At 42.9% G+C, this 23,854-nt stretch overlaps 2 protein-coding genes across 2 annotated transcripts in view; one reads left to right on the top strand and one right to left on the bottom strand.

Annotated features, from left to right (window-relative positions):
• The window catches only part of RAB23 (RAB23, member RAS oncogene family), a 40,242-nt gene extending 27,054 nt beyond the window's left edge, over nt 1-13,188 (bottom strand). The window contains exon 1 of the mRNA XM_004696333.2: nt 12,922-13,188. The gene's annotated coding sequence lies outside the window, so the exon portion shown is untranslated. The remainder of the gene's footprint in view (nt 1-12,921) is intronic.
• PRIM2 (DNA primase subunit 2) overlaps nt 11,814-23,854 on the top strand; it is a 407,580-nt gene continuing 395,539 nt past the window's right edge. Inside the window, exon 1 of the mRNA XM_045294844.1 lies at nt 11,814-11,901. The gene's annotated coding sequence lies outside the window, so the exon portion shown is untranslated. The remainder of the gene's footprint in view (nt 11,902-23,854) is intronic.

The following is a 23,854-nucleotide window of genomic DNA, read 5'->3' as shown; positions in this document are numbered from 1 at the left end:
GGAGGGCAAGGGGAAAAGGAAACGGAGGACTGGAAAGGAGGGGAAGAGAGAGGAGAGAGGTCAAGGGAGGGAGAGAGAGATCTCTATTGCTAACCCAGGCCTATATATCTTTTGGGGGATGTGCAAGCCCACTAATTAGAGGTAAAGACATGCATCACGGGAAGGGGTTGCACCATAGGTTATACAGCAACGAGTGGGGGTGGTCTAGGGACATGCACGCAATAGGAAGAGGAGGGATTGGGGGGTACACATGTGACAAGATGGGCAGATCCTGGATTTAGGATGGCAGCAGAACTTTGGATGTCACAGAGCTGGTTTGACTTGTTCCCAAGCTCAACTGATAGAGACCATTATCCGTAGGGTGTGAACTCTACCTGCAGGAACCAAATAGATGACTGCAGGCCTGTTCATCATCTTTAACAGCAGGGAGCGGGGCCTACTGCAGTCTGGCACCCTCAGGGAGGATGCCTGAGCATCTGACCTCCCCCCACATTGTATGAAAGCAATAACATGCGCAGTGTGGGTATTTGAAATGAATGTAATAGCATGGCAGTGTGTGTACTTTAGATGGAAGGGAATAAACAATTTCTTTACATATTTTCTTAAGCTTACTAGTTAAGCTCCATCACATTGTGCTACTGTTTTCTAACTACCTTAACTGAAAATTCATCAACACAATCACTTTACAAAACAATTCTAAAATGTGAAGAACATTCTTTTTCCCTAGTGGAGGCTCAGCACTGTCCCGTGTGTTTAACCACCTTCCCTAACTAAGAAGCATCTAAGAGTACTAGTTAAAGCACAGGCTGAGGCTCTAGTGAATCAGATATAAATCAAGCAGCAGATATGATTCATCTGATAGTTTATCATACAATCTCAGAGGAAGGGCCTCAGAATCTGCTATGCAAAACAAGCTTAAGTGTGTCCTTAGTGCTCCTGCAAGTGAGAATATGCCTCAAGAAGAGTTGTCTGGCTGCCTCCCGCTGCCGCCCCTTCAGAATCCTTTGTCCTGCCCACTCACATCACCCAGGTCATGCTCCTTAGCCTCCAGCTGAAGATTGAGCACAGAGGGCACAATAGGCGAGCTCTGCTCTTGGGGGATCCGTCTTTGTTCTGGGCTCCCCTTCAAACTGGCTGAGATTTTCTCAGTTGCACTGTAGAGAGGCTTTTCCCAGCCACGCTCCCTTCCCTTCCTCTCCCATTTCCTAGGTGTCAAACTAGCAGGGTGACCACAAGGCCCTCCCTTTTATCCTTCACAAGTAGTACCCCCACCCCACCCCCACCAAAAAGACCCCAAAATTAACCTGCTTACTGTAATTCTGACTTGGCATCTGCTTCATGAGTGATGAGCACTTCCCTCCCCCGGCCCAAGAGATCCTTACAATCAGATAATTTCTTAAAGCATTAAGCTTAGTCTAATGGTTCTCAATTTTGGAGATACACTATCACCATTTCTTGCTCACTGCCATCGACAACTCTGACTCACAGCCACCCTATAGTGTGACAGAGTAGAACACCCTGTGAGTTCCTACACTGTACCTCTTTATGGGAGTAGAAAGTCCCATCTTTCTTCCACAGAGGGACTAATGGTTTCAACTGCTGGCCTTGTGGTATGGTTAGCAGCCTAACACATAACCACTATGCCACCAGGGCTCCTATAATCACTTAGAAATCTTAAAAAATATGTTGATATCTGGATCCTATCTTCCAAGTACAGAATTTATAGGGTCTAGGTCTAGGTGTCCCTGGGTGATATGAATGATTAAGTACTAGACTACCAACCAAAAGGCTGGAGAGTCAAACCCACCCAATACCCTGAAAGCAAGGCCTGCAATCTGCTTCCAAAAGGTTTAACAGTTGATACCTCTATGAAACACAGGTCTATGCTGCAAATGGGGCAGGGCAGAGGCAGAGAACTACTTAATGTGGCTCTTCTCGCCAGTCTCTAACTATCACCAAACGATCTTTCCCTACAGGGGTCTGGTAAGAAGGCGGGGAAAGACACTGATAGGATTCACCTGGGACGAACTGTGAACAGGATTCCCTAGAATCCCATGCGGCTGTGTATAAAATAAACCCTCTGAGAAGCAGGGAGAGGGATCTCATTACTAGCAAGAACCAGGAGCGGAGTTTGTCCTCTGGACCCAAGATTCCTGCATAGCAAACCTTCTGGATCCAGAAGACAGCTGTAACATCCTGAAGCAGCAGAACCAGGTGCCAGAGCTTGGTATAGAGTGATAGTTTTCCTAACCCAGGGAGCAAGTAATGTGAGTGTTTTCATGCAGGAAGCTGTCTTGCCGAGCGGGGGTGCCTCTGGGCACTTTACTGTAAGGTGACCAGATTTTAACATTGGTAAAGCGGGACACCATTGATAAAACTCATATCCTGGCGAAATAGCCATATAGCAGCCGAAAACCGTATACCCTAGCTTGTCGTGCATTCTTTCCAAAAATTGGGACTTTTTTAAAACGTGCGGGACGCGGGGGAAAATTGTTAAAAATTGGGACTGTCCCGCCAAAAGCGGGACTTTGGGTCACCTTACTTCACTGGGGAAGTTGAGCTTGCTGACCCACTGAGTAGTGGGGCTGAGTAGTGGTTCTGGCTGAGGGTTTGGTGTGAAGTCCCTCTGGGTATTTAATTCGGGCAGGTGGTTTGCTGACCCACTGAGCTTAAATTGAACTGAATGCCTTGGTGCAGAGGATTCTGCCCCTTTGAGCATTTATTAGCAGACCTGAAAGAACTTGGCAACATGTCCTAGTAAACAATTAGCTACAGCATTTCTCACTGGCATTACAACTTAACTGTAATTGTAATTTTTGTCTGTGAGTTCTGCGTAACCACTGCAATGGATATTAGAACCGAAAGGTCAACTGGAGAACAGTAATTAAGAGAACCTATCACCATGACTCAGAGTGGGCTCAACAGTAAGAGTGCAGCTTGCCTCACTCTCCCAGCCAGGGTGCTATCAGTGGGTGTTCTCCTAACAGGGAAGCCAGAATTCCCACCCCTACCCTCTCCAGGCTGGGTTTTAACTGAGAGCCAGCAAGAAGACTGTAATGGAGGGTTTGGGCTGCTAAATGCATGATTATCACTTTAAATCCACCAGCTGCTCTGCAGGAGAAAGATGAAGCAGGCTGTCAATAGTAACAATAAGGGTACAACTATCCTGCATAAAGGATTGGTCTTCAAGCACTTGATGTCACATCTAAGTCTTACTTTGATCTGACTCTTAGATCCAGCTGTGTCTCACACCCTCCCCCAGGCGGTCTCTGATTTCAGCCTTACAGACCGAAAATGTCTTTCCACCTAAATAGTTCATCACCACAGTATACTGTAATGTTAAAAAGAAACAATAACCCAAATCCGACTGCATTTTGACTCTTAAAGACTCAGTACAAAGTATGCTTGATACAGCTGATGTATGGAATGTTATAAGAGCTGTAAGAGCCCCCAATAAAAAGGATTAAAATTAAAAAAAACTCAGCACATTAAGGGTCCTAGGTGATACAGGTGCCCTGAGCTCAGCTGGTAACTGAAAGATCAGGGGTTCAAACCCACCCAATGGCATCACAAAAAACCCCGGCCTGGCTTCTAAAAGATTATTGCCACCCCCATTCCACAGCCAACAGTGTTTCTTCAAATAAACAAATAAAATCAAAATGGGAGGTCTTAGAACCTTAAGAGATTAGTCACTGAAAAGGAGAGTGGAGGTGGCACACCTCCAGTGGAGAGGCCACGAGACCCATGGACTATCACAGCGGAGAACTCATCAGGCTTACTTTTCCATATTTGAGGACACTGCAAAAAACTCCTATTAAAAAAAGCAATGAAAGGTAATGGAATTCTCCCATGAACCTGTGGAAGTCCCCTTGCATATGCCAGACAAGATAGGGGAAAAGTTCATCAATAACCAGGAGACACTAAGGAGCACAGACAAATAAAAGCCCTATGACAAACCTGTTTTTTCTTGCCAATGCACCAGGGAACAGAGAGCCTCACAAAAGAAAACAAAAAACTGCCAAGCAATAAGTGTCCTGCGTAAGGCAAGGAAGGAAAAGGCTATGGTCTGCAGCCCACCTACTACACCAGCACAGACCCAGTAGGAAGCTTTCACTTTAACCTTTGTGAGGATATGACGACCTATGCCCTACTCCCCAGACAGGGGTATCAAAGGTGGCCAAGGACACTGTGACTTCCTTCCCTTTGGGAATTAACAATGGGAACCATCACTCTTGATTTTCAAGTGGGGAACCAGGGCTTCCACTATACCAAGTAAGAGAATAACGCATCCCCCACCACACCTGTATCCTTGCTGGGGTGCTGTCACGAGTCAGATCTCACCTGCATTCAGTGGTAATGAGGCCACTCTCCCCCAGCCCTGCTGCCTTAGTGGGGATCACAGCAGCGTCTGAAGTGTGCCTTACTCTCCAAGCCAGGGTGCTCTCAGTGGGTGTTCCCCAACAAGAGTGCCAAAACTCCCACCCCTACCCTCTCCAGGTTTGCGTTTTAACAGAGAACCAGTAAGAAGTCTGGAATTTAGGGTTTGGTTTGCCAACTGCATGGCTGTCAGTTCAAATCCACCAGCTGCTCTGCAGGAGAAAGATGAAGCAACCTGTCTGCGCCTATAATGACTGATCATCCCCGAAAAGCTGCACAGGGTCACTGTGAGTTGGAATCAACTCACTTTGGCTCTTGGTTTGAGTAAAGAGGCAATAATACTACCCCACCCCCACCCTCGCTTCCTGGACCACCGGAGGAAGCCAGTTAAAGAGCAAGTTAAAGGAGATCTAGAGAATCAGAACATATCACCCAGTATGTCCTGCTTTCCACTGAAAATCATGAGCTATACCAGGATCCCAGAGCATCTCAGCTGGACACAAACCACAATTAATAGATCCCACCAACAAGATGGTGGGGATGTTAGATTTTCCTAACAGGGATTTTAAAGCAGCATTGCAAAAAAGTATTTAACTGAGCAACTAAGAGCAAATGAAAAACTGGAGGGCTTCAGTAAAGAAATAGAAAACAAAGAAAATCCAGGCAGGAATTTCAGAACTGAACACGTAACAATAAAAATCGGATGGACAATCTCAGCGGTAGAATAGTAAGGGCAATTAACCAACTTGAAGACAGACCAATAAAATTGCTCATCTAAAAATAAGAGAGAAAATGGGAAATGGGGAAAAACAAAAATAAAAAACAGGCAAGAGGTTCAGGGACCTGTGTGGCTTAAAAGGTGCTAAAACTTGTGTGACCAGATTACAGAAAGTGGGAGAAAGGAATTGGGGCTGAAAAGTAACTGAAGGAATAATGGCTAAAAATCGCCCCCAAATTGGCAAACAAACCAACAAAAACCATGAATGTGTACCTTTCAAAAAGCTGTGCGAACCCCAAAAAGGATAAACCTACAGAAAATAGAAAAAATCTTGAAAGCAGATCAAGAAAAAAAGAACACTTTATTTATAATGGGAAAAATAATCCAAATATGAGAAAATTATTAAAAATCATGGAAGCCAGGAAGAATGGTACATGTTTTTGGAATGTTTAAAGAAAAGTACTGGTGAGCCAGAATTATATACAGTATAAAAATACTCTTTAGACTTATTGGAGTGGGGAAAAAATATGGATACATAAAAAACTTTCTCTTGAGTGTCCCAATGTTTGACAGTGGAAACAAAAACTACAATATTGTCTTATGGGGTTTTTGACATATGAAGAGAAATAGTTATGATAATTAAATGGAAAAGGACACAAAGTGATGTGGTGGGAAGTAAGGTTTTTACATTTCACTTGAGCTAGTAAAATGCCAACACCTGTAGATTGTGATTAGTTACTATGTATGCAACTTAACACACACAGCAACCACTACAACTGAATGAGATACAATCAAAACCATTGTGCATAACTCAAAATGAAATTCTAAGTAGTGTTCAAATAAGCCACAAGAAGGAGCAAAAATAAAGACACAAAAGAAAAACAAAGAAAATAAAAAATGTTTTTAAAGGAGCAAACTTAGTTTTTAATATGCTGATAATTCCACTAAATTTGTCTAAATCGCCAAGATATTGGCAGAGGGGACATAAAATTAAAAGTTTTTAATTTAATGTGTTGTTGACAGGACAGTCAATCCAATACTACATATTAGCTGTAGGTAAAATTGTGAAAAAATACATGTATCATGAAAACATTAGTTAAAAGAAAGCAAAACTTTCTATTTTTATCAGATGAAGTAGATATCACAGCATATAATTTTATCCAATAAAGATAATAAATGTGATAAAAATGTAATTCATCAAGAAGATTTAGCAATCCTTAAAGAGTAGAGTTGCAAACTATGTGAACCAAAAAGTGACAGAACTGAAAGACAAAGTGGAAAACTTTACAATTATTCTTTTTTTTTTTTTTTAACATTTTATTAGGGGCTCATACAACTGTTATCCCAATCCATACACACATCAATTGTGTAAAGCGCATTTGTACATCGTTTCTCAAAACATTTTCTCTCCATTTAAACCCCCGACATTTCTAACACCCATCTCTACGTTGATAGAACTAGACAGAATATTCATCAAGCATATGAAAGAAGCCAACATAATGTAAATAGACTTTTGTAAAGGAGTCCACACAACAAGGCAGAATAAGAACGCCTGTACACCAAGAGATGCTGGGGGAAAAGAGCTTCAAGAAATTTGAAATAACAGTGGTCAAACTTGAGTCTGGGGGTGCTGCCAGATAAGCGTTGGACTGCTAACCATAAGGCCAATGGTTGAAACCCACCAGTCTTAAGGGACATAAAATTATAATAACATTAAGTGTAAATAAAAAGACAACATGTCAAAATGTACAGGATACAGATAAAGGCAGTGCTGAGGGAGAAAAGCACAGAATGCTTACCTCAGAAAAAAAGAAAAAGTCTCCAATATAAAATCAAAGGTCCCACCCTCAAGAAACTAACAGGAGTAAAATAAACCTAAAGTAAGGGGGGGCGGGGAACAGCAAGGAGCAGCAACCCATGAAATAAAAAGCACAATAGAGGAAAGTAATGAAACAAAAAGACAGTTCTTTCAAAAGATCAATGAAACTGACAATCCTCTAGCAAGAGTGAAGGTATACGAGGGGTACCCCCTCCCCTCCCAAAAAAACCATCCACTTGCTCTGAGTTAATGCACCAAGTGGCATTGCCTGGGAAGGTTCTCTAATCACAGGGAATTTTTTTGTAAAAGCAGTTTTACTCCAATCTCCTGTTTTGGGATGACTGATTTAAGAGAACAGCATGGGGCTGTGAAATTTTGTTTCCTACTCGGGAAAAATGCTGCAGGAACTGTTGTGATGTTGAACACAGCTACACAGCTTACAAGGACAGCACTATGGGAAAACTCTAGTGTACAAGTAGTTTTCTCAGTTCACACAAGGTGAAATGTCAATTGATGACAAACTTCGTTCTAGACGTCCATCAACTTCAAAATTTGGGCACTTGTGTTCGAAGACCAAAAATGGACCATTGAAGAAATGGGGAAATTATCTGGGCTATCAGCGAATTTTAATGGAAGATTGGGAATAGGACGGGTCACTGCAAAATTTGTGCCTCTGGTTCTGACTGACCAGGAAAAAGAGCATTGAGTGGAAACATGCCACGCTTTGAAAGAACTGCCCCATAGCGACCCAGACTTTTTTCCCAAGGTCATTACTGGTGATGACACTTGGTGCTATTTTTACCACCCCAAAAATAAACATCAATCAAGCCAGTGGAAGATGCCAGTCACCTCACCCAAAAAAACTCGAGTGAAATCAAAGATCAAAATGATGCTCATTTGTTTATCTGAGGTGAGGGGATAGTACATTCGGAATTTGTTCCACCAGGTCAGACTTTCTATTTACATGTTCTGAAAAGGTTGCTTAGCAGTGTGACAAAAAGGCCACCATGACAATGCACCTGGACATGCAGTCATTGCAGTGCACCAGTTTTTGAAAAAAAGCATGCCTCTCTTGCCCCATGCACCTTACACTCACCTGAGCTCGCTCCATGAAAGGACAGCAATTTGATGATGTAGAAGAGGTGAAGAAAAAAACAAGGGAGGTGCAATTAGCCATCCAAACAGATGAGTTTGAAAAATGTTTCCAAGAATGAAATTGCATATTTGACAAACATAGTAAGTGTAATAAAGAGTATTTTGAAGGTATTAAGGTTGTTTTGTAAAAAAAATTTAAATACATAAGGGAAAAAAGATTCCGGGTTTTTTGGGTACCCCCTCGTGTATCACCAATATCAGGAATGAATTATTGGATATATCTACCAGCTGAGCAGACATCAAAGAATTATAAAACAACTCTATACATACATGCATGTCACAACACAGAAGAAACGGACCAATCCCTTGAAAGGCACAAATTATTACGGGAAAAAAAGGCCCAAACGCAAACCCGTAGCCATGGAGTCAACTGTAACTCAGAGGCCCTACAGGACAGAGCAGACTGTCCCATAGGGATTCTCAAGCTGTAAATCTTGACATAGAAGTAAGTACACTGCCACATCTATAGCCTGCAGCATCACTGGTAACACTGGGCAACCTTTCAGTCAGCAGCCAAGCGCTTTAACAGTCAATTATATTTCTGTATACTAACACATACAATTTGAAGCAGCATAATTTTTATGCTGAAAATGGCAAAAGTCTCATAAAAGAAATTAAAGAAGATCAAAATAAATGTTTACGGATTGGAAGATTAATCCATTAAATATTAAAATACGAATTACTTGCAGATTGATTTATATGTTCACTGCCATTCCAAAACACCAGCAGGGTTTTTTGTAGTCAAGAGGTTAAGCTGATTCTAAGCGATACATAGAAAGGTAGAACTAGAAGAGTTAAAACAACCTCGTCAAGGAACATAACAGAAGGAAATCACACTACTTTAATTCTGTTACCACTGTTAGTTGCCTTCTAGTGGATTCCCACTCACAGCAATGTTCTATTAATCAATTCAATAGATCACGCGTCCAAAATCAGACTCATTAGAGAAACTGGTTTTTCACAAAGGTACAAAAAGCAGCTCCACGGAGAACACACAGACTTATCAACAAACGGAGTGGACAACTGGATGCCCATGTGAAAGCGTTTACCTCCATGTAAACCGCGTACCTTTTTAAAAATGGATTACAGATCTAAATGTAAAGAGTACTAGAAAAGAATGTTTAGAATAATAAAATCTTGACCTGAGACCAGGCAACGACCTCTGACACGTGACATGAAAAACAGCATCCACAAGAGGGAAAACTGATATACTGGACTTCACCAAAATTCATGCATCTGTTCTGTGAAAGAAAGGCACAGTTTTAAGAACGAAATGACAAGCTACAAACTAGGAGAAAATAATTACAAAATGCTCATATGCCAAAGGCTTATATCCAGAATATGTAAAAAACGTTCAAAATTCAACATAAGAAAACAAATGAACCCGATTAATAAATGAGCCAAAGATTAGACCAGGTAGGCCACCCAAGAGTTCATATGTATGGCAATAAGCACATTCAACAACATTAGCCATTAAAAAAAAAAAAGCAGCCTAGGGACCCTCTAAGGAGCCCTGGTGGGGTAATGGTTATCCATTGGGCTGTGATTTGCATGGTCGGCAGTTCAAAACCTTGTGCAGCTCTGAGGGTGAAAGACTGGGCTTTCTACTCCCATAAACAATCTCAGAAAGAACTGATTCAATGGCATTGAGGTTTAGGGTGAGAGGGGATCTATGGAGTAGTTCTACTCTGTTACATAGGATGTCTAACTAAACACAATAAAACCACCAAGAAAAAAAGCACTATACAGCTATTGTTGTGTGCTACTGAATTGATTTAAAACTCAGACACTTTACCGTATATACTCGAGTATAAGCCAAGCCAAAATCAGCCGAGGCACCTGATTTTACCACAAAAATTGCATTAAAAATGTGCTGAAAATATCGGCTTATACTCAAGTATATTCAATATATAATAGCATCGACCCTCTATCCTGTACTCCTTTCAGGAAAATCACCAGGTATTTTTCCAGCAGAGATTGGTGGGTACAAAGTACCAATTGATCTTAAAGTCGCGGGTGCAGCGTCAGCACCAGGGCGGCTCAAACACCTACCAGAACAGCTAAATTAAAAATAAATAAATAAAACACTGGCAATGTCATGTGCTAGTGAGCATGCAGAGCAACCAGTACTCTTGCATACTGCTGGTGGGGGTGCAAAATAACACAGCCTCCTTGGAAAATAAACTTGGCAGTTTATTTTTTAATTTTATTATTATTAATAATAATTAATTATTATTATTAATCCTTATTAATCCTAAGAATCTAGAAAAATTGTGTTCACATAAAAATGTACATGTGCCTGTTAATAGACACTAAGGTTCTTTAACACCAACCCCAATATCCTTCAACTGGTATGAACAAACTATAGTACATATATCCAATGTGATACCTAAAAATGAAAGAATTACTGCTACAACTTAGAGGAATCTCTAGAGATGTTGTACCCGATGAAAGTAAACCAAAAGCCCAATCCCAAAGGTGAATGCTGATTCATACAGACCCCCTGTGGGTTTCCGAAACCATACCTGTTACTGGAGAAGGAAGTTCAGTCTTTCTCCCATAGAACTGCTGGTGGCTTTGAACTGCTGACCATGCACCCCAATGAGTAATCACTAACCCACCAAGGCTCCTCCACTCAATGAAAGAAGCCAGTCTCAGTTAAATACTGTATGATTCTCCTTACATGACATTCTCAAAAACATCTGTAACTACAAAAGTTATAATTTTGAGGAAAGTGCAGGGCAGCATTTAAAAAAAAATCATTTTATTAGGAGCTTGCACCATTCTTTTTTTTGGGGGGGGGCTTACACCATTCTTTTTGGGGGGGGCTTGCACAATTCTTATCACAATACATATATCCATTGTGTCAAGCATATTTGTACATTTGTTGCCATCATGATTCTCAAAACATTTGCTTTCTACTTGAGCCCTTGGTATCAGCTCATTTTTCCTCTCCCTCCCCCACACTCCTTCCCTCATTAATCCTTGATAATTTATAAATTATTATTTTGTCATATCTCACACCCTCCAACGTCTCCCTTCACCCACTTTTCTGTTGTCCATCCCCCAGGGAGGAGGTTATATGTAGATTCTTGTAATCGGTTCCCCCTTTCTACCTCACCCTTCCTCCACGTTCCCGGTATCGCCACTCTCACCACTGGTCCTGAAGGGATCATCAGCCCTGGATTCCCTGTGTTTCCAGTTCCTATCTGTACCAGTGTACATCCTCTGGTCTAGCCTGTTTTGTATGGTAGAACTGGGATCATGATAGTGGGGGTTGGGTGGGGGGAAGCATTTAGGAACTAGAGGAAAAGTTGTATGTTTCATCATTGCTACCCTGCACCTGGACTGGCTCATCTCCTCCCCACGACCCTTCTGTAAGGGTTGCCTACAGATGGGTCTTCGATCCCCAATCTGCACTCCCCCTCATTCACAATGATTTAATTTTTTGTTCTTTGATGCCTGCTACCTGGTCTCAGGGCAGTGTTTCATATTGTTGTAGTCTGGGTAGCTTTGCGTAGGAAGCAACTCAACTGCACTTAACAACTAACACCAGGAGTTAATGAGCCCTGGTGGTGTTGTGGGATAAAGCACAGAGGATTACTAGTCACAAGTTTGGGGGTTCAAACCCATCAGCGCTTCAAGGGAGAAAGACGAGACTGCTCCTTATACAGGGTTGCTCTGAGTTGAAATTGGCTGGATTTTAATGGGCTTGTTTTTCTGTTTGTTTATTTACCAGGAGTTAGGAGTAACAGAAGCTATGACTCATACAGGGATACTGTGAAGGAATTTTTTTTGAAGAGATCAAACTGCTCTATTACTGATCACAGCGGTAAGTTACACTAATTTAAAATTCAAAGCACTGCATACTCCCAAAATTCCCTTTTCCCATATATTTTTAAAAATACAAAAAATTTAAAAGTAGAATCAGGTTTTAACACAGGCAGGCTTAAGTCTTAGCCACTGCTCTAATAGACTAAAAGCACCATCTCACTATGTTCCTAGAAAATAAGTTAATAAAAATACTCGAAATTGTTTTAGGTTTAACGATGTGAGGCAGAGCAGATGTGAGGTGTGATGTAAACCCAGAAAGAAAGTGAATGGCCCTCCTGCCACTTCCCTAGATCCTGATGGAGAAGTTAGTGCTCTCTCACATTCACAGACACATTCTGACTCCTGGGAGCTGCTTGATCACGGAGCAAAGAAACTCCGTGGCAGCCAGTGTCAATGAAAGAAAAGTGCAGTCTGGCTCATTCATATTCTAGCAGTGCCGGACAAGAAGTAGGCAAGGGTGGAGCCCCGGGTTGGGCCGCAGACCCAGCAGGAAAACCAGGAGTCTAACGCCAGGGATCCTCTTCCCCAACGGCCCGAATGCGTGCATCCGGGAATCACTGCCACCCAGGAGGATCTGCCCGGGCTGGGTCGCCTCGTCCCCATCTGGGGGTGGGGGTGGGGGTGGGTGGGTGAACTCGAGACGCCAGGCCCGCCGCCGGGCTCGGGGCGGCGGCACCTCCCTTCACCCCATTCCCCACCCATGAGGCAATTCTAAGGACGGACGCCAGGGAGACCCGACCGAGGGGACCCGAGAGCAAGCGCTGAGCTCGGCGCGGCCGCCCACCTCCCAGCGGAACTTGGGCAGTACGGGGCGAGGCGCGGGAACACTCTGCGGCCTGGGCTGGGGGGATGGGAGCTGCCCCCCCAAACACACACACCCGACGCCTCACAGTAAGGACACATTCCAGGACCCCGGGGAGAGGCAGGTCGTGCCCCCAAACGCCGGAAGAGCCATCGGGCCCCGGAGGAGGGCAAGTGGATGCAGCACCGCTGCCCGGGAGCGCCGGCCGCCACTCACCGTTCCGAGACCGCCGCGGACCCGCCGCCCGGAGCGACCCACTCCTCCCGGTCGCGGCGCAACCGCCGCCGCCGCCGCCGCCTCCCAGAGCGCCAGCTCCCCCGGCGGAGCCGCCTAGCTGGCTCACGCCTTCTCTTGCTCTTTGAAGAATGATTGTTTTTAAAATTGAAGTGAACTTTATAGGTGCTTAAGGCTGAGAACGGGCGATTCAGCGGCAGCTCCGCCGGGGGTGGCAGGACGCGGGAGACTCGACTCCCCGCATCTGTGGACCCGCCGCGCTGCGGAGCATGCGCTGGCCTCAGTGTGCGTGCCCGCCGGCCTTTCTGCGCAGGCTCCGCTCCAGCGAGTGCCCCGCCCCCCGCTCCGCCCCCTCCCCCCTCGCTCCGCCCCGGTCTGGCTGGAGACGGAGGGCGGCTGCTCGGCTTCCCCAGTGCCTCCGGGAAACCCGGTGCACAGCCCGGATCCTGGAGGCCGGCGGGCGCTCCAAGGTCATGGATCCTAGAATGGAAAAGTCGGCCGCGGAAAGCTCGCCTGCGTTTCGTCTCCACAGTGATTTCGAATCCTCAAAGGACTTGTTCCGCCGTGTATACACACAATTTCTTCTCAGCGCGGCATCCCAGAGGCAGGGCGAGCAAAAATGTCCAGCCAAGTCGAAAACGCATTCATCAGCCCGCAGGGTGTAACTGACAAAGTAAAAGACTGAGATTGTTAACTCAGAGAACCCATCGAAAGTTTAAAAGGTCTCCCAGAAGCAATCTGAACCTTGTTTCAATCATCTTTCTATTTCAAAATAGACATATAAAAGGTGTCTCAGCGAGGATGCGCAATCACTGAATTCTCCTACCCGGCTGCTGGAAGGTAACTGGTACAACTCCCTGCAGAAGCAGTTTGGCATTCTCTACCAATGCCGCCGCCCCTATGAGCCAGCAGTTCATACAAGCACACTACTGCCGAACTCCTAACCGCATACTTAGGTGCACCAACACACAGGTATGGGAATGTTGTACCAGCACCAATAAACTAGTGCACACCGTGTTCACATAATGGAATACTGCACAGCTATATGTTTGTTGCAGGAAACAAAATGGATGGCTGGACTACACAAACGTCAATTTCAGCACAGGAAGCCACACACAAAAGTACACAAGGAGTCATTTCCATAAAGAATAAAAACATGAAAATGGGTCTGCTAAAAGTTAGGGTACCGGTTACTATGGAAACAATAAAGGAGCCCAGGTTGCACCTCAGGAGCCCTCGTGGCATAGTGAGTTGCACATTGGGCTGCAAACCACGGGGTTTGCAGTTTGAAACCATCAGCTGCTCCTTGTGAAAAAGGCTTTCTACACCGACAACCAGAGTTTTGCAAACCGGCAGGGTCTGTTCTACCCTGTACTGTAGGGTCCCTATGAGTCAGTGAACTGAGCTGGTTGCTCAGTGAGTTAAGCACTGAGTTGTTATCTGACATGACCAGCTGTTCAGATGTGCCTGAAACTACCACCTGCCCCACAGGATAACAATGAGCTTGTCTGCTCCCTTTAAAATCTACAGTCTCAGAAATGCTATGGTGCAGTTGTCCTATAGAGTCGTCCTACTCTGTACTATACAGTTGAAATCAGTGTTCATGGTTTTTTTTTTGTTTGTTTGTTTTTGTGATAAAATATCCAAAATAGTTCAATTTTAAATCATTAGAATGATTTTTGAAATCACTTTACTGACTCAACAATAACAGCAAAAATCCACGTTCTCCTTTGTCGGTTACTTCACTGTGCCTTACACTGATTAGACAATTTTTCCCAAAAAAACTTTTTATTGGGAGCTAATAGAGATATCATCTCATTCCATAGTTTAATCACATCAATTTCTCCCACAATCAGTTTCAAAATATTCACTTTCTTCTTGAACTCTTGGACATCATCTTTCCTTTACACCCCACCCCACTGTACCCCACCCCCAAGAACCCTTATTCTACTTTCTGTCTTTATAAGTTCATTAGTCCTGGGTTTTCTGTACTGAAAAACAGAAAAGCACAACAAAGATTTTAGAGGGCTACATCCAATGGCAAATGCATAAGAGCTAAACCCTGATATGACGAAAAAAGAAAAAAGAGAGAAAATGTTGAAACCCAGTTCTCATCCAATGTGCATGTGTGTGTGGGGGTGGTGGTGGTGGAGATTAACTGACAAGGTTTTAACTGTTCAAGTCATGTTTATAATTTTGATCTCCTATAGTCATATCTCCAATGTACTCTGTTTGGTACTCAGTTTATTCCCCTCCCTTCGTAATGTATAGAGGGAAATCACTCGAGTCTTAGTACCTGTATAGATCTCACAAATGTATCTTGGGCTCCTACTGTCATCGTAGCCTTCTGCAATCCAGAATCTCATAATTTGGGCTCTGATGCTATTTCTTCCTTCAGATTTGGATTATATACAGTCCTTTGTTCACTGATGTTGGAGTGCTTCTTCCATGTGGAGTTGGTTGATATCTCAGCTAGATGGCTGCTTGTTTGGAAACAAGCCTTTAAGACCACAGATGCTATTTTATCTGATAGCCAGGCATTTGCTATAGCACCCATATATTCTGTTTTCCCTTCCTGAGGGCAAGTATCAAGCAGGACCATGATGTAAGAACTAATTGTTCTTAAATTGGGGCTGAGATTCAGTGCGGGTCCCAAACCCATTCCTGAATCAATCTCTCTCTCTCTCTCTCTCTCTCTCTCTCTCTCTCGCTCCTCTCGCTCTCTCTCAATCTGCCTTTGGCTCCCTTTAGAGATCTCCTTGATAATTTATGGTAAAGAGTCTTGTGGACCATCTCCCTGGAGCATAAAGATCTTCTGTTAATATTGTCATTGATGAGCCCCTCATACTAATTTTAAAATATGGTTGAAAGAGTGATATTGGGACAAAGTATGCTAACTACATATAGCAATACCTGAAGTATTCACCTTATATAGAATCAATCCTTTTGTGGATGGATGTGATTTACACAATGGGAGTTGGTTGTCAGTGAAAGCTTACAGCAATTCTCAGTGACTACTGAGAATGTCAGTCATAGTTTTGCCCAAATAATATATATCTTATTCCAGCATATGGGGCATTGATGTCTTAAGTCAAGTTGTCTGCCTCCTGACAGTTCAATACTCGTGGAATAGTTGACTTCTGCTCCTTCAAGCACCATGAATTTTCACTCTTAAGTCTTTAGGTTACAGGTGTGTTTGCGGTAGAGTCCAGTTTGCCTAGTGGATTTTCAGCAGTAGATCTCTCTGGTGCGGCCTTTGCAGTGTGTTGTGTCCCCCACAGATCCAGGATTCAATGCCCCAGTGTTCTATGGCACTTGACCTGGGTCCCCAGAATGTGTCCAGAAACTCAGGCTAATGTGGCTTATTCAGTGACTATTACCAGGGACATTGCCCCCACTTTAAGGGTCCTTAAAAGTATTTTTAGTCATTTCCCCCCACTTGGGGGTAGGCGTCCCTCTTTTCTACCAACACACACACACTTGTGTACTCGCAGATGATGTCTGCTCTCTTCCCCTCTCCTGACTTGCTTTCCTATCAGCAGTCCTCATCCCTCTGACAAGGATGTCTACCTGTCTGGGAGGCCAGGGCTGGGGACAGTGGGGCAGGGACCTTGAACGAATATTTTTAAAAAATCAAGAATTATAGTTCAGTAAAAAGAAAGCATAAAGAAAATATTAGAGAATATTCTTAAGGGAGAAATCCTAGACATTTTTACCACTTAGGCCACAAGTCGGCGAAGACATGTGTGAATGCATTCGGCCCCCAGGGAAACACCTGGACAAAGCCCAATACTGGTCTACCTGTACTCTAAGCAAATAGTCTTCCCAGTCACAGAACATGCTAGGGGGAAAATTCTGTCAACTTCTGTTCAGACATCGGAAAACTGTTCCTTTTAAAACATGTCTTTTTGGGCTCCCACTGCCAGAGCCCTAGTGGCATAGTGGTTATGCATTGTGCTGCTGCTAACCACCTTGTTAGTGGTTCAAAACCACCAGCTGGAGAAAGATGAGACTTTCTACTCCAAGTTGCGGTTTCAAACACCCACAGGGGCAGTTGTACCCTGTCCTTAATCAGAACTGACTCTGTGGCCATGAGTGAGTCCTTGATCTTAATGTCCTCATATGTCATAGAGAGTTATCCACCTTACAAGGTCATGCCATGGCTTTTTAAAAATGTATGTATTGTGCCAAGTACTGTTCTGGATGCTGAGGGTTCAGTGATGGACAAAAGAGACTTTGTTCTTGTCTTCCAGCCTTAACCTAACCATGTCTAGAGAGCAATGGTGGCATACTGCTTATAATTTGGTAAGAGATACCAAAAGATATAGATGTATTTCAGCGATAGAAGTCTTGCCTTCGGTGCAGAAGACTCCGGTTGAGCGCCCTGCCAATTCAACTCACGTGCAACTCCCATCGACTGTCCACAGAGGCCTGCGTGTTATTGAGACACTCAACAGGCTTCAGTGGAGCTTGCAGACTAAGACGGACTAGGAAGAAACAGCCGAAGACAGTGATCTAATCCACAATCGATCATGCAGTTTCAGGACCTGGCAGTGTTTTGACCATGAGTTGGGAACTGCCTGAAAAGCAATTAAAAATGATCATCTATACAAAAGTAAATGAAAACGTTGGTAAATTAAATGAAAGAAAACAATAAGTGTGATGGAAATGTATAAAAGGGCCCAATTTAAATAGGAAACCCAGAGATCACCTCTTTCACACAGTGCTATTTAAATTATGATCTGCTGGATAGATGATTTAGCCAGGTAAAGAATAGGCAGAAAGAAAATTTTAAGTAGAGGAAAGAATAAGTACAAAATGGAGTGAAAATAAGATTCAAAATGGAGTGAAAAGAGAATGGAATTTTCATATAAGTTTTCTGAAGCCCCCTCATATGGGGACCTGAGGCAGGAAATAGTTCAATGAATTTGAGGCACTGAAAAGAGCAACTGTAAGAGTGAGGTAGCAGGTGGTATAAAACGAAGCATGACAGAGGCAGCATCCAAACCCTGGACCTCTGGATCATGTTAAGCATCTTAAATTCAAGAGAATGGGCTCTGCTTGAGAGTTTTAAAAGCGCCTTCTGGCTGCTGTCTAACACCAATGGGAGGTTTAATCTGTCATGAGGAGTGATACAGGAAAAGGAGGAAATCGGTGTTTTACTTTGGAGCTTGCAACTGTAAGATTTGGCTATACACCAAACCTTTTATTCAAAAGGAAAATTTCAAGAATGATTCATGGATTTATTGAATGACCACCTTGCTGATTGTGGTCATTAAGGAACTAGTTAAAACCTGTAACTAGTGTACGACTAAGTGGTTCAAATGAAATTTCTTTTGGGGATACCTTAGGATTTGACAAATGGTTTAAATAAAATAGTTGCTTCACTTGAAAAAAAAAGAAGTTTCTTTTTGGTTTGCCTTAGCTTGTTCTTGTCTCGCGCAGGTTAGTATCTGCATTGGTAGATACACTTTGGGGCTTGTTTTGTTGTTTGCTTCTTAGTTGCCATCGAGCTGATTCTGACTCTTTAGTGATACCTGTGTACAAGAGAAGGAAACATGGCAGGTCCTGCCCCGGCCTCACAATCATTGTTATGTTTGAGTCCATTGCTGCAGGCACTATGTCAATCCATCTCATCAAGGGGCTTCCTCTTTTTCACTGATTATACCAAGCACCATGTCCTTCTCCAGGAACGATTCCCTCCTGATGACATGTCTGAGCTATGGAAGAAAAAGTCTTGCCAACAAGAAATCATATCATTGTAAAGGGGGGTGAGTGTAGAGTGGAGACTCAAAGCCCATTGGTAGGCAACTGGACACCCCCTTACTGAAGGGTTGTGGGGAGGAGATGAGCCAATCAGGGTGCAGGGTAGCAACGATGAAACATATAACTTTTCCTCTAGTTCTTAAATGCTTCCTCCTCCCCACTATCATGATCCCAATTCTACCTTACAAATCTGGCTGGACCAGAGGATGTACATTGGTACAGATAGCAACTGGAAACACAGGGAATCCAGGACAGATGACCCCTCCAGGACCTGTGGTGAGAGGGGCGATGCCTGGAGGGTGGAGGGAATGTGGGGTAGAAAGGGGGAACCGATTACAAGAATCTACTTATAGCCTCCTCCCTGGGGGATGGACAGCAGAGAAGAGGGCGGGGGGAGACATCCGACAGTGTAACTTATGACAAAACAATAATAATTTATGAATTATGAAGGGTTCATGAGGGAGGGGAAATGAGGAGGGAGGGGGGAAATGATATTAAAGGCTAAAGTAGAAGGCAAATGTTTTGAGAATGACGAGGGCAACAAATGTACATATGTGCTTGACACAATGGATGGATGTATGGATTGTGATAAGAATTGTACGAGCCCCCCCATAAAATAATTAAAAAGAAAACGTCTTGCCATCCTCCCTTTTAAAGTGTAGTCTAGCTGTTGTTCTTCTAAGTCCTACCTATGTGTTCTTGTGACAGTGTGTCATAATTTCAATATTCTTCACCAACACCATAATTCAAATGCACCAAGAATTCTCCATTCTTCCTTACTCATTGTCTAACTTTCATATGAGACAATTGAATAGATCATAACATACTTGGATCAGACACTCTAGTCCTCAAAGAGCCATGTTTGGTCAGGAGGTTTGGTGAAACAAATCAATCCAATGCAGTACGTCTTTAATTTCTTGATTGTTGCTTCCAAGAGCGCTGGTTGTGGCTCCAAGTAAAATGAAATCCTTGAATTAATCTTTTCTTTGCTTATTATGATGTTGTTTATTGGTCCAACGGTGACGATTGTGGTTTACTTTATATTGAGTTGTAATCCGTACTGAGAGCTGCATTCTTTGATCTTCACCAGTAAGTGCGTCCAGTCCTCCTGGCTTTTGGAAAGCAAAGTTTTATCATCTGCATACCACAGCGTGTTAGCGGATCTTCCTCTCATCTGGATGTCAGGTTCATCTTCATATAGTTCAGCAGCTCAGATTAGTTGAGCTACAGACATATTGAATAAGCATGGTAAAAGGACACAAGCCTGACACACCTTTCGTGATTTGAAACCAGGTAGTATTCCCTTGTTCTGTTCAAATAACTGCTTCTTGGTCTGTGTATCGATTCTGCATGAACATAATTAAGGGTTCTTGAATTTCCATTCTTCACAATGTTATTCATACCTTGTTAGGATCCACAGAGTCAAATAACTTTGTATAGTCAGTGAAATGTGAGTAAACATCTTTCTGGTATTCTCTGCTTATGCCCAAAACTCATCTCATATCAGTGACTTGAAAAACAGTTGCAACAGTACCTCAACAGGGAATACCTTGAGATAGGATCCTTATTAATAAAGATATTATTAGAAAAAAACAATATTTCTTTTTTCTCGCTGATCAAATCTTCCTGAAATACACATTCACTTGTATAGGGAGAGACTGCGCGTAGTAAGAGACTTCATCTCTGATGGAAAGGGCTGGACTATGGGAACTCTAAAGTCATCTGACATTCCTCCTTATCTATCCATTAGAACATCTGTGTTGACATTACTCCAATGAGCTGGTAGCTAATGTATTTTCAAGAGCTTATTCCCAATGTTTTCCATTCCTTATTTTAAACTCTTCCTAGGCCTCTCACAAAGTAAGTAGGAGAACTTATGATTGACCTTATTTTTAGATGAAAATGAAATAGCTAAAGGTGCTATGTCCTGTAGGCAGATTAAATATAAGAAGCTAGTTCTCTCAGTGACTAATTAAACATGAAAACTCATCCTGGTGTTTTTTACCCGGATTTGCAATTGTCAGTCATGTGTAGTAGTGGAAAAGTATTCTATTTATGGTATTAATCAAATACTTGATGCACAATACATAATTTTTCCACCTCTCAGTTATAGTCCTTTTGACATTAATCAGTGATAAGGGTTTTATGGTAGAGGCTACCTTAAAAATGTTGTTGTCGTTAACCTAAGGGACAAAAAGGGGATGAATGCAGACGGAGGATTGGAATGAACAGGGAATTGGTTCAAAGATAAGACACACGGGGCAATGATATTCTGACATAATATGGAACAGGAGAGGGGGCCAGAGAGAGAGGAATTACTACTACTCAGACATGCTAGGAGGTAGTTCTACTCTGCGTATGGTTAGTATGAATCAGAAACTGCTAGATACCAGTGTGTTAGTCTGGGTAGACTAGAGAAACAAATCCATAGACACTCATATGTGTATAAGAAAGAGGTTTATATATGCAAGAGCAGTTGAATATTGAGAAAACATCCCAGCCCTGTCCAGATCAAGCCCATAAGTCTGATATTAGCCCATATGTCCAATACCAATTTATAAAGTCCTCTTCAGACTCAAACGAAACATATGCAATGATGCTGAATGCAGGAAGATCACAGGCCAGTGGGTGGGAAGTATTGTGGATCCAGTGACATTGTGAGCATCTCAGCGGTTGCAGGGGTCTCCATGTGGTTCCTTCAGCTCCAAAACTCTGACTGCCTCAGAGTAGCTTCATGTGGCTTCTCCTCAGAAATGTCTCACAGGTAGTAAGTGGAGAGAGAAAGTGTCACCCACCTCCAAGGAGAAAATACAGGAGTTCCCAGAATCCTCAGGAGGAGGCTGTGCCCACACAGAGGCCTCACTGGTTATGACCAGATTGACAGACTAGACTCTACCCCCTCATTCTTAATCCTCTCAAGTCCCAAATTGACACTAGATTATGTAACTACCATAAGCAGCGTGAGAGAGAGAGTGTGTTTCAAAGCCACATTGAGAGGTCTAAATGTTAGTCCTCAAATGTGGAAGAATTCAATTTTACCAACTCACTGAAGGGATAATTTAAAACAACAAACCTTGTCACTGAGCTGATTCTGACTCATGGCATCCCTACACAGTGTCAGGATGAAAATCTTTCTGGGGGCAGTTAGCCTCATCTCTCTCCCTTAGAGTGTCTAACGGGTTTGAAGCCCCAACCTTGAACTGAACAGTCCAATGCTTCCCCAACAGTGCCCACGGGGGTCCTTCAAGAAACAATCAGGTACTGGGAAACTGGCCATCTTACAGGACACGTATGTATATAAAACAGAATGTTTGTCACAAGTCGGCCATGAAATCCAGAGACAGCGTAATAACAGACCCGAAGCTTTCTTCATAACACCCCCTCTTCCAGCTTAACAAATAGCATAAGCCTCCCAATTCTCCTATTTCCCAATTACTTTTCCTCTTCATTTTGATGGGTCTGTACACTTAGGAAACCAAGTTGTACGTCAGAAGGTTGTTACGTAAGCACAAAATTGAAACAAAAGGAATTAAATGATTTAAAAGAAATTTTCAGCACCCGGAGGAAGATAGCTGAATCATCTCCTCTACATTTTAGAGGCATTTCTATCTAAAAAGCTGGGCCACTAGTTAAGCATCAGAGTCCCTTTTTTGTGTGTTTTTCTGATTAATTCCAGAGAAATACCAATATAAATTCCCTTTATAGCTTTTCTTTTTCTCGATTCTATGCTTACAAATTGTCGTGGGTGTCATGCCTGACCTCCCCTGGCTACACCAGGCAGGAGGACCCAATTCAAGCCCAGAGCAGGACCAGTTCCCAGTGCAAGGCTACAAAGAACTCGCTAAGAGCACATTTGCTTAGGAGGGTTTCATAAGAAGCCAACAGGTTATACAAGGATCTACATGTGACCTCCTCCCTGGGGGACGGACAACAGAAAAGTGGGTGAAGGGAGACGTTGGACAGGGCAAGATATGACAAAATAATAATATATAAATCATCAAGGGTTCATGAAGGAGGGGGAGTGGGGAGGGAGTGGAAAAATGAGGAGCTGATGCCAGGGGCTTAGGTGGAGAACAAATGTTTTGAGAATGATGAGGGCAATGAATGTACAAATGTGCTTTACACAATTGGTGTATGTACAGATTGTGATAAGAGTTGTATGAGCCCCTAATAAAATGATTAAAAAGAAGAAGAAACAATAAACCTGGATTGCTACATCACAGCAAAAAAAAAAAGAAACCAGCACATTATAAAATGCAATGAGAAACAATGAAATTATTCCACAAACACTTTGAAGCCGCCCCCCCCATCATCGAAACTGCATGGATTGCCTTACAAATGTTCATTTAATCTTTACATCAGTCATGTGAAGGCACTATTAGTACCTTTTTTATGAAAGGAGGAAATTGAAGATTAGGGAGATTAAATAACATTTCCAAAGTTGCATACTATTTAGGGGCAAAACCATTTCCAACATGTTTTAGAAATGACACATACGCCTAAACATTAAAAAGATGTGTTATCTTCCATCATACTTTGCAATCTACTAGATAAGATAGGGCTTCAAGACGTTTGTGGGAAAAAATACTGGACTACGTCGAATTTATGCTCCTTGATACAAGAAGCCCCTGTGGCCCTGTGGGATACGAACTGGGCGGCTAATCCACTGGCCACTCCACAGGAAGAAGGTGAGACTGTCTGTTCCCATAAAGATTTATGCACTCAGTCCCAAGGAGGGACTCTACTCTGTCTTCCAGGGTCACCATGAATCTGAGGTGACTGAGTGGCAGTGACTTGGTTATACTTGTAGCTGTGTTGCATGGAAGAATTACGACAGCTAAGAATATTTCCTGCCTATAAACATTTTAATATAATATCATCACTGATATCTCATTGATTTCATAAAAGGAAATTTAAATAATATAAAAACTTCCCTGCTCTCCAGTCAGTTCTGCCTCAGAGCACCCTACAGGACAGCGTAGACCATCCCTTTGGGTTTCCAAAGCTGTGAATGTTTATGGGAACAGAAAGCCTTATCTTTCTCCCACAGAGCGGCTTGTGGTTTCAAACTGCAGGTCCTGCCATTGGCAGCTCAGCTTTTGTCAATCAAAAGCCTACCTTGTCATCTGAAATTATGGGTAGGGAACAA

The sequence above is a fragment of the Echinops telfairi genome, unplaced genomic scaffold (assembly GCF_000313985.2).
Source record: "Echinops telfairi isolate 266 unplaced genomic scaffold, ASM31398v2 ScPeMD7_3533;HRSCAF=4204_1, whole genome shotgun sequence".
Classification (NCBI taxonomy): Eukaryota; Metazoa; Chordata; class Mammalia; order Afrosoricida; family Tenrecidae; genus Echinops; species Echinops telfairi.
The sequence above is the reverse complement of the archived record's forward strand: the minus strand, read 5'-3'. Positions and strand labels throughout refer to the sequence as shown.